The sequence below is a fragment of the Chinchilla lanigera genome, unplaced genomic scaffold, assembly GCF_000276665.1.
Source record: "Chinchilla lanigera isolate Chin_1 unplaced genomic scaffold, ChiLan1.0 scaffold00002, whole genome shotgun sequence".
Classification (NCBI taxonomy): domain Eukaryota; kingdom Metazoa; phylum Chordata; class Mammalia; order Rodentia; family Chinchillidae; genus Chinchilla; species Chinchilla lanigera.
The window spans coordinates 8,891,892-8,902,796 of record NW_004955403.1 but is presented as its reverse complement, the minus strand read 5'-3'; positions in this window follow the sequence as shown (position 1 = coordinate 8,902,796).

Genomic DNA, 10,905 nt, shown 5'->3' with positions numbered 1-10,905 from the left:
TACCCAAGGAAAACTCAGATAGAAGAGCGCAGGCCGGGCATTAGTAGCTCTTAACTCTGACTGTGGATACACTCTTCATAAATACACACTCTCTGCTTTGTACCAGACCCTTGAAGTCTGTAGTGATGGGAGCTACATATCTGTAGTTTTAAAACCATCTAAACCATTATAATATAAAAAAACCACTGCTTTATATGAACAAAATATTAACATTCAAATGATAAATGGAAAGGTGTACCATTTTCTTTAATGGGAAGAATCAACATTTTGTAAATACTATTCCTTTTAGTCTACAAATGCAATATAATCCTCAGTAGATTTTAAAACATAACAGGTATTTGAGAATACTGGTAAAATTTGTTAAGGAACAGAAATGAAATTAGCACTAATAGAAATGAAAACATTTTAAGGTGTAGTCATTTCAAATGGCATGGTGTTGAGCCAGGCGTGGTGGCGCATGCCTGTAATCCCAGCACTTGAGAGGCTGAGGCAGGAGGATCGTTGGGAGTTTGAGGTCATCCTGGGCTACAAAGTGAGCTCAAGGCCAGCCTGAACTGCATAGTGAGACCCTGTCTCAAAAAGACAAAAAATAAATAAATAAATAAATAAAATGACATGGTGTTGCCAGAAGAATAGAAAGGTGAAGGAAAAAAAAAGAGTGAAAAATAGAACCAAGCATGTAAAAATATTACATAAGTGATAATAATATCATGGTAAGTTAAGCTAAGTAGATAGACTGTAAAATAAATAATGTTGGGACAAAGAGATGTGGACTCCTGGCTGTTAGACAGACAGAAGCAATTTCATATTAACCAAAAATTTAAATCTTGCACATGAAACTTCTGGTGTTTGAGTATTTGAACTATGTTAAATATAATTGTCAACACAGTTTAAGTCTCATGTCTTACTATTTCTTCTGTGTTTGTCCCATCTGTTCTTTGTTCGTTTATTCTTTTATATCTTTCTTCATGTTGAAAGTATTAGTATTTTATTTTTTCTCAACTGTTGACTTACTTACTGTGCCTGATTTTTTACATATGGAATGGCTGCTCTAGAATTTATAATGTATAAGCTGAGCTTCTCATAGTGTGCCTTCCCGTGACATTTTACTGCTTCATGTATAACACAAAGCCTTAAAACAACACATTTCCACTCCTTCTCTCCCGTACTTTGTTAACATAGATTTTACCTCTACCCTATGACCATTACTCATGATACATCAAATATCAACCCCACTGGATTAAGGAAGTCCTAGGAGCTTAGTAAAGCACATTCCTAGGCGTGTCTACGGGTGTTTCCAGAGATGACTGGCACATGGGCCAGTGCACTGCGGGAGGGAAAACTACCCTGATTGTGGGTGGCATCCTCCAATAGGCTCTGTGGCCTGGGCAGAGTAATAAAAGGACAGAAAGAGGAAGCCTGAATGGGTTTTGGAAGCTCCATTCTGCTTGAGCTGGTGCATGTATTTCTGCTGTTGTTCGCCTGCAGGCATCAGACTCCAGTTTCTTCGGCTTTCGGTGCAGATTGAGGCCAGTGACTCTCAGGAAGCTTCCAGATCTTTGATCCTGGACTGGCACTTCACCCTTGATGCCTCTTGTCTGCGGCTTCCCGCTTCTTGGGCTGAGCAGCTACTGGGTGCTGCAGCTCTCTAGCACGCAGACAGCCACCGTGAACACTCCCACCTCCGATCTGTAAGCCTACCTTTCAAGTCGCCCAGCATAATTGTACTTTTTTCTACTGATTCTGTTCCTCCAGAGAACTCTAACCAACACAACCCTCTTATAAATGCCTAGCTATTGTTAATATTTTTGCATTAAACAAATTTTTATGTATAATCTTATATATCTATGCATATATTTATAATTTTTAGTTCCCTTCATTTCCTTAGACTATTTCCCGGCCTCAGCCCTAATTCCCTGCTTGTGCTGGATATGCCTTTGTTGTGGGTACTGTCCTGCGTACTGTAGGATGCTTGTGTATCTGAAAAGGTATTACCTCACTTCTAGTTTGAGGTATATCTTCACTGGATGTAGAATTCTGCATTACCAATATTTTTCTTCAAGCACTTTAAAGAGATCATTTCATTACCTTCCAGATGGCATTGTTGTAACAGGAAATCAAGGTGATTTTTTGTCAGTGTCACTGTACATAGTGTCTTTTTCCATACCCTCTTCTAGGATTGTGTATTTATCAATTATCCTCAGTATTTTTGTTATAATATGCCTTGGTGTGGTGTGTGTGTGTGTTGGGGGGTTAGTATTAATACTGCTTGGGATTTTTTGAGTTTTCTGGGAATTAGCAGTTTTCATCAAATTTGGAAAAAAATGTAGCCGTTATTTACTCACACATTTTTCTTTTCCTATCCCTTTCTGGGACATCACATTAATTTGGTAATTACTGTTATCCTATGTGTCCCAGATTCTCCATTCATGTTACCTTCAGCCCTTTCTCTCTGAGTATAAGAATTCATAGTGTTCATTGCTATTTATTTGGGATCACTGATTTTTTTAGGCAATGTCTAGTTATCTATCAATTTCATTAAATTAATTTACTTCACATATTATATTTTTCTTTCATCAAAATCCATTTGGTTATTTTTTATGGCAGCCATTTTTTTCCTGTTACGTTCATGTTTTTCTTTACAATCTTAAGCATATTTACGATGGCTGTTTTAAAGTTCTTGTCTGCTAACTCCATCATCTGTGTCGTATGTGTCTATTTCTCTTGACATTTTCCCTGATTATGAATCACATTTTCTTACTCAATAATATGTCTAAAATTTTTTTTTGGATGAAGCCAATTGAAAATATTATGTTGCAAAACACTTGACTGTAGTTGTCTTCCTCTAACTACTGTTAAAATTGTTTTATACAAGTAATTAATTGACTTGCAGACTACCTTAATGTTCTCTATGCAGACTAGAGTGGGTCAGCAGTAGCCTTTTCTCCAACACTAATTGAATCCAGTTACTTAATAATGGCTTTTCTAGGGTCTTTTATTGCCCTGGGCATCCAACAAATCTTTCTACCCTGTTTCCTCCAATTTAGACCCCACTGTGCGGTCGAAGAAGTGTTCAGCTTACAGTGCCCCCAGAGTTCCTGCCTAGTCCGTGATCTCTTACTCTATTCATTCACAGCCTATTTTTACTCCTGTGCAGAGTCTTGTGCAGACTGTTAGAGTCTTTCTTTGCATAGCAGCTCCCTCCTTTCCAGCCTATAGTCCCCCAAAACTCAGTGTCCACAGCCTCCCCACGTGTCAGTCCCTGTTTCTTGACTTAGCGAGGTTACTGCAGTCTGCTTTCTGCACTCCATTCCAAAATGTGCCTCTAGGACAATTCTGAGTACCACATCATTTGTTTGCCTTCTCGTAGGAATTACAGTCATGCTACACTGTCCAATTAATTTCTCAAAACACCTTTTTAAATTCCTGTGTTCTGATTGTTGACAGCAGGAATGCAAATATAGTACTAGACAGGCAAATGTGGCCTGAAATATAAGTCTCCTTAGAATGTACACATAACAAGGTAGATCCAATACAGAATAAAACAGGACAAGAAAACAAAACTATCTTCTTTGACCCAGAACCACTACAAATGAGAAGAAAAATTAACCCAGTGAAAATGACGAAAAGAAATACATATTTCCAATAAACTTATGAAGGGATGTTGGACATCACTTACAACTAAATAAGCACAAAATGAAATCGTCAGCGAAGTACAGCTTCCAGTGGAAGTGTTAGACAAGCCTGGACAAGCGCCCCCGGCCCTCTTGGTGGGTGCTGTCACGTGGCTGTGGAAGGTCTCCCAAATGTTCAGTATTGAAGGCTCAGCCCCCAGGTGACGGATGGGAGTGTTGGGGACCTTTGGGAAGCAGGCCTTTGTGGGAATCTCATAGGACACGGGGGTGTGCCCTCAAAGGGAACTGTGGGACCTCACTTCTCCTCTTTACTTCCTAAAGAGCCTTTGGGGAACATTTAAGACCCAAACTATAGCCCAGGCTAACAACACGTGGTGTGATATTCTCTTGTCATGCTTTTCAGTAGCACCAGCAACAAGCCAGGGCCGCAAGTTACGCAATCACAAGGTAAGTAACTGACACTTTATAGTGTACTGTGCTGCTAAGCTAACATGTGCATTAGATTACATACATTAAATGCATTTCTGACTGGTGATGCTTTCAATCAATGATGGATTTATCGCAGCATAAGCCTATCGTAACTCAAGAAGTATCTGTATTTGAGTTTAAGATTTTGGGTGATAATACTTTGGGTGTACGTGTGCTATGCATTTATATATAAATCTTTTCATGCTTCTCCTTATTGTAGCTGGCTGGCCCTGCCAGCAAATAGTCGCCAGGTAAGATAGATACCCTGAGAACACCGGCGTGGTTCCAAAGTAGCTGCTGGTGGGTGCACGTTAGGCACGTTCTGTAAGGTGCTGGTATGTGCAGCTGACATGTGTAGATATATACCATTCATTCTGCCTCAGTTATACAAAATTTGTCCATCTTTCTCAGTGATATCAAATTAGCTGGTTTTAGAAGGGTGTAGTTCTTTTTGAATAAATGCATTTAATGTGACTTATTATTTAATCAGCAAAATTACAAGAGTGTTTTAAAAATTTCATCAGGTTCCATGCTAGGTACCATTGACCAAAAAAAAGACACGATGCCCCTGATGACCTCACATTCCAGTGGGGGAGATGACTTGGAAACAGATATGGTAAAGTAGAAAGTGGTAAGTGTTCTTCTGAAGGTTGAGCAAAGAGCTGTCAGTGCAAAAGCACAGGGGACGCTGCCTGAGGGAGTCAGGAAGGTTTAACAGAATAGATGACATTTGAGCTAAGTCTTGAAGGATGGACAGGAGTTTGCCAAGCGTATGAGGTGATCTCTATATACAGTGCCTAGTCCTGGGCCAGGCACTTTGTAAGACCCAATAAATGTTCACATCCAGTTCCAGTCAGCGAAGTGTTCTGGGCAGAGGCTACCAGTCAGTTCAATTCAAGGGACACTTACTGAACTACCTTGTGTATGTCAGGCACCATTCCAGGCTCATCAGCCCTGTGTGCCAGGCACATCCTGTGAAGACAGATAATTATACAAGGGTCTGGTGTGAGCCATGGCCAGATCTCCTATTTATAGATTTTGTTCTCAAGATGGAGCAGGGATGTTTCTTTTAACACTGACTGCTGACACATCCCATCTGGACGGCAAACCCCCACTCCCGCAGCCTGGACAGCGTCGAGATGTCAGCAAAGGGACTCTTCTAGGCTTGGGGGCACGCGGGCAGTAGCGACAGTCGAGCTGGCTCTCCCTGGGCTGTGGCCACTGAGGTCTGTGCTTGAGGTCAGGTCCAAGTGACAACTCCCCCACACAGCATGGGTGGGCAGGTCAGGATGCCTGCATTTGTCTTCAGCGCCTAGGCGCCATCTTCTTTCTGCTGTCACTTTTCTAGGCCCCTTCCTCATACCCAGCCACCAGATCCAGATGCGTTACCTACGGCATAGCAGGGCATAGTGTAGAGCAGGTGTAGCCTATAATCATATGTGAATTATTGTGCTAAGTACAGAAGCTATATGTTCCACAGTGAGCAGAACGACTGTGAATATAAGGAAGAGTCGATGATTGTTTCAGTGGTATCTTCAGTAGCATAGCTGGGTTACAAACAATACAAGAAATATGCCAGATATTTTACAAACATTATTTTACTTAATTCTCACAGCAGTTCACTAATATAGCAGTTATCCCAATAATTTTGGAAATCAGGCACAGAACCTTTATTTTCCAAGGACTGAAAACAGTAGGACTAGGTTTTGAAACCAGAGCTTCGAAGTCCAAACATACTTTCCTTCCACTGTAGCAGTCTCCCGTTATTAATGCTACCATTTGCTGTGTTTTTACGATATTTGAGACCCTGTAAGAAGCTCAAACAACTCTTTCTAATCCTCACGAATTTTCTGTAATACATATCTTAAACTTATTTATTTATTAATTTATTTTGGGGGATTAGAGATCGAACTCAGGGCCTTCACATTGAGCTACATTCCAAGACTTTTTTATTTTTTATTTTGAGACAAGATCTTGCTAAATTGCTTAGTAGTCCAGGCTGGCCTTGAACATATCATCCTCCTGCCTCAGGCTTCCAGAATGCTGGGATTATGGGCATGTAGCACCATGCTAGGCGCTTACATTTAATTTTTAATTGATGAGTAAAAACTATATTTTTATGGTGTTCAACATGATGTTTTGATATATGTATGCACATATCAAATGGCCAAATCAGGCTATTTAATATATGCATCCCCTCACTTATTTTGTGGGTGAGAACATTTATAACCTGCTCTCTTAAAGGAGGTAAATATTACTCAGAGTCATATAACCAGAAGCTTTCTTTATATTATACTACATGAGTGGTTCTCAACCCTGCGCGTGTGTCAGAATAAAATGGGAAACTTTTTTTAAAAGCCCTGCCCTCAGAGAGTCTAATTCAATTGTTTTGAGGGAAACCCAAATGATTTAATAACTTCCGGGTGATATCAATGTACTACCTGGTTTCAGACCACTGCTTTCAAAAATTAAAGTGAATACGAAGTGTTGTTTCAGGTACTGTGGTTCTTGCTGACTCTTTGAAGGTGACTGTATTTTCCTAGCGAGTACTGAAGAACAAGTACTTTTAACAGTGACTGCTGAGCACAAGATGACCTAACTTTGAGCCTTGGCTTGGAGACTTTTCTAGAACCCACTGCCAGGTGTTCCCCACGCCCCAGGTGCCCCTCTCCGGCAGCTCCTCTCCACCTCCTGGCGCAGCGGAGTAACGGAGCAAGCAGCGTTTCCCTTCAGCCCCGGATGCTGGGGTAGAGCCTGACATGTAGATCTGGGTATGAGGGAAAAGAAAGTATTGCTTTTAATGTTTTACATTAGACTTAGAATATATTTTATCATAAAAACATCTAAGTGAGAATTAGGTTTCCTGATTATTCAATTAAAGCCCATAAATAACTTTGCCGGGAATTCACTATGTACGCAACCAGCAGTGCGATTCAGCAGTCACTTGTGTTAAATAGGCTTTGAGGCGCTCATGTGGGGTTGTAACCACCATTTACAACAAGATGAGAAATATGAGGCCAATGTGTGGGATTCCAAGGAATAATTTCTCTCATCTTAAACCCAGCTTAACACATGCAGTGCCCTCTGATCGCTTGCAAAGGGGAAATCGGGTAGCTCAAACACTCTCCTTTACTCTCTGGAGGTTAACAGAACTGTTTTAGCTACTGGCTTAACATCACAACACAGCTGAAGTCAGGGGACATTTTTTGCCTGCATCTGCGTTGCCCTTTCTCCTAGCAGCCTACCACATAACTTGAGCTCATCGTGCACAAGCATTCACAGGTACGTAGGTTAGGTTGAAGTCAGTAATGAGCTCAGTGTCAGTGGAAAGCAGGACAGTGGCACTCCACACCATGCAGTAACAAAACATTGCCTCCATCACCACCTCTTGGCGCCTGTAATCAGATGTCTTTCAGTGACAAGGCTTTGGGAGACAAAGTTGCTGCCGCGGTGAAGTATATGGTGTCGATTCTGACGTGAGGACCGTGGGGGTGGTTCTGATCACACTGAGAGACTAACAGAAAGGAAGTGACTTACTCGGAGTCTTGTGTTCTTCTCCCAAGGCAGTGTCAGAGAACTGAAAGCTTTCTTGAGTACCTAAAAGATCATCTTCTTTCTTATACCAGTCAGACCGAGATTACAATAAGACAAATCTCTATTTCTGCAGCTTTCTGCATTACAGTGTAGCCTTTCCCAGGCATTGATTAGGAGAAAGGGACCCTGAGAATGCAAATATTTGGGTAGGTTCTAACGACTCTTAACTTAAATTAACTAACTTAAATTATCTAATCCTGCTGAGGCTTAGCTGTCAGTAGGTGCGATCCTTTCCCTCTGTCTTATAATCACAGCCTTTCTTTGCTTGGTAACTCGTAATAATTTCACGTGCAGTAGCGGACTTGTAGGAAGAAAATGAATTTGCTCCGAGCTCATACCCACTACTTCTCATTGTTTCCAGACCCAGGCCTTCCGCAAGTATGTTCACGTCCTGAAAGAGCTTAAGAAAGGAATGGAAAGGAGAAAATCCGGAAAATGTGCATGATGATTACAGTGCTAATTTCTGCGCAGTTTAGGAAGCCATAGTGTTTATTTTCAACTCTGTTCTACTCCCCTTCCCATATTCTCTTTGCCAGCAGCTAACACTTTGAGCAGCTGTCATTTCTCAGGTGATCTAAGCCTTCACCCTGAAACACCTTACAATAACTCTTACCGGTTCTCCCTTGCCTTGGTTTGCTCTAGCATCCTAACAGCTTTACCGAGGATAGGGGAGTACTAAGAATTCTCTAGACATAGACTCCCTTGGCTTCCAGACAGTTTCCCAGAGCCTCTTGCAGTGCAAACCTTTTTCCCAGATCATAATCGGGACTAGTTGCCTAGACAGTATGGTGATAGCTTTCCTGCTTGTTAGTTCAGTGGTGCAAAAAGGCCAGTGTGCTGCGGTCGCAGGCTCAGTTCCCACGCAGTGGAATCCTTGTAGTGTTTGCTAGATGGAGGATTCTGCTCTTGGAAACTAAAAGCACAGCGTTGGGCTGGAAACACAGGTGTGTAAGTAGGACGCTAGGAATAATAACGAAGGAGCCACCACAAGTTCGACATTTCGGTTCTTGCTTCTAAGTATTCTAGCTGTGGAAGAAATAGCAGTACGGGTTAGCTGCTGGCTCGGAGAACATGCCACGAACTGGGAGAGCTCCACTGCTCCCACCAATGGCAGCACATGTGAACTGTCGATAAATCATTCTACTGCGTATCTCCCTACAGGCATGATTTATTTAGCTCTGATTCATAAATTAATTTCCTCACCCAGAAGCACTGTTTTGTGAAGTTCTAAGTGATGAGGCAGTGCCTAAGTTCATGGACAGTGGTGCTAGAAGCAACATTACAGGTAAAGAAGGCAGATCCATGTCCGGGCTGTTTCTTCCTCCTTGATAGTAGAGACCCAGTGTCATCCATCTCGCACCAGGCGGCTGGCAGGTGCTGGGAGCGGTGCCATTCTAGAAGCTCAGTGTCAACCTGTGTGGGTGAACATGGTCGCAGGGAGCCTCGGTGAAGGGAAGCCTGTGGTCTTCAGCCCGCAGGCGATCAGCTTTCGGTCCCCAGGGTCTGAGTTCACGAGCCCTTCACAGCAGCAGGTGGCAAGGAAGGCAGCTAGCTGGCACCCACACGCTTGGTCATTTGCTTACTTCATTACTGAAAGGTTTTTTATTTTTTGTTTTTTTGGTTTTTTTTGCTGTTTTATGAGGGATGCCTTTTAGCAACATTCATTTGCAGCACAAATATCTTCATTTAGCCCACTCTGAGAGGCCCAGCCCCAAACTCCTGTTTAGTCGCTCCTGTAACCAGTCTATCAGTACTGCTTTTCGAGTTTCTGACTCCTTCGCCAATAGCCACTTGCCCATGAACCAATGTAGATCTCTACTTTTGATGTTTTTCTCTGCCAAGGAGAGTGAGATTTTGATGCAAACCCTTCACTCCAGGGTAGGCTCCATAGTGTTCCCTTCATCATGAGACTACAAACCTCTGACCTCTCTAAAAAAATGGGACAAACTTCTATCTTTTTTTTTTTTTTTTAAACCCTCCTCTCCTTTCCTTCCAGGGCTCCTAGCATAATCTTTTCTATAACAGATAAGAATTTTTAAACCTCAAATAGTTTAAAGTTTCTCCATAGTTCAAAATTTCAGAAGAAAGAAAGAAAAAGAGAGGAAAGAACCTAACTACTTGCTTGAATGACTGAAGAGGAAAAAATCAGAGATCCTCACTGAAACACTGTAAGCGTAACTGATATTATTATACTTAATTTAAAGATGACAGAACTGAAATGTGCAAAGAACGAGTGACTTCACGAAACTTACATACCTAAGAACATACCGAGGGAGCAGGTGTCTACCCTCCAGTGCAGTCACAGGACAGTAAAGCCTGTGGTCCTGATATCTCTGGGGGACTCTGGCGAGGTGTGGAGAAAGAAATGCTGGTTGATGGGAGGAAGGTGAAGAGGCACAGAGCACTCAGGAATGGGTGAGCTCTGAGCCCATTGTCAAGGGTGAGAATCACAGTCCGGCTTCCCCGAAAACACCAGTGTAAGAGTGATTACCATCTGTGGTATTTGCTGTTGTTGTTTTATTTTCTTAGCACATTCCCATAGGTTTTAGAAGCAGAAAAAAGAAAAGACCCAAAAACATACTGAAACACAAAGAAATATTTCCAAAAAATTAAAATGGCAGAAATGGAGGACATGGGCTACATAGCTAAAGGGCAGAACAATTAACACTCCAGAAATAATTTTAAGTGTCATGTTAATATCAATGAGAAAAACTTCCTGCAAAATGAAGTTCTAGTTAATTAGATCAAATGAGTATTCTTGTTAATCAAATCAAGTGATGTTTTAGTATCAGTGTAAGTTCCTGAGACTTTGCTCAGCCGTCTCGTGTTGTGTGTTACAGATGCTTTTGTTGTGTCATGAAGCTCCACAAGTACAACAGGCCCAAGAATTGAACAGATGTCTCTAGATTTTAGTAATTCCAGCTGTTTGACTGAAAATGACTTATTTGTCAATTATGAAATAACAAGGTAATGCACAGTATTCTCTAGGCCTTCTCCCAGTGCTCAAATTCAATTCTTTTATGTTCAAATTTATGAAAATTTGAGTTATTCTTACACAAGCCCAAAAATAAGATAAGGCCCAGCAGGGGGCACTATAGTCACATTGAGACCTAAATCTGGTCGTCTTCTATGTATGTATATTGTAGGTGGCTCTTTACTCATCATAGCTGCCTTTGTTTTGATTTTGTTTGAGACCTACACAGACTGT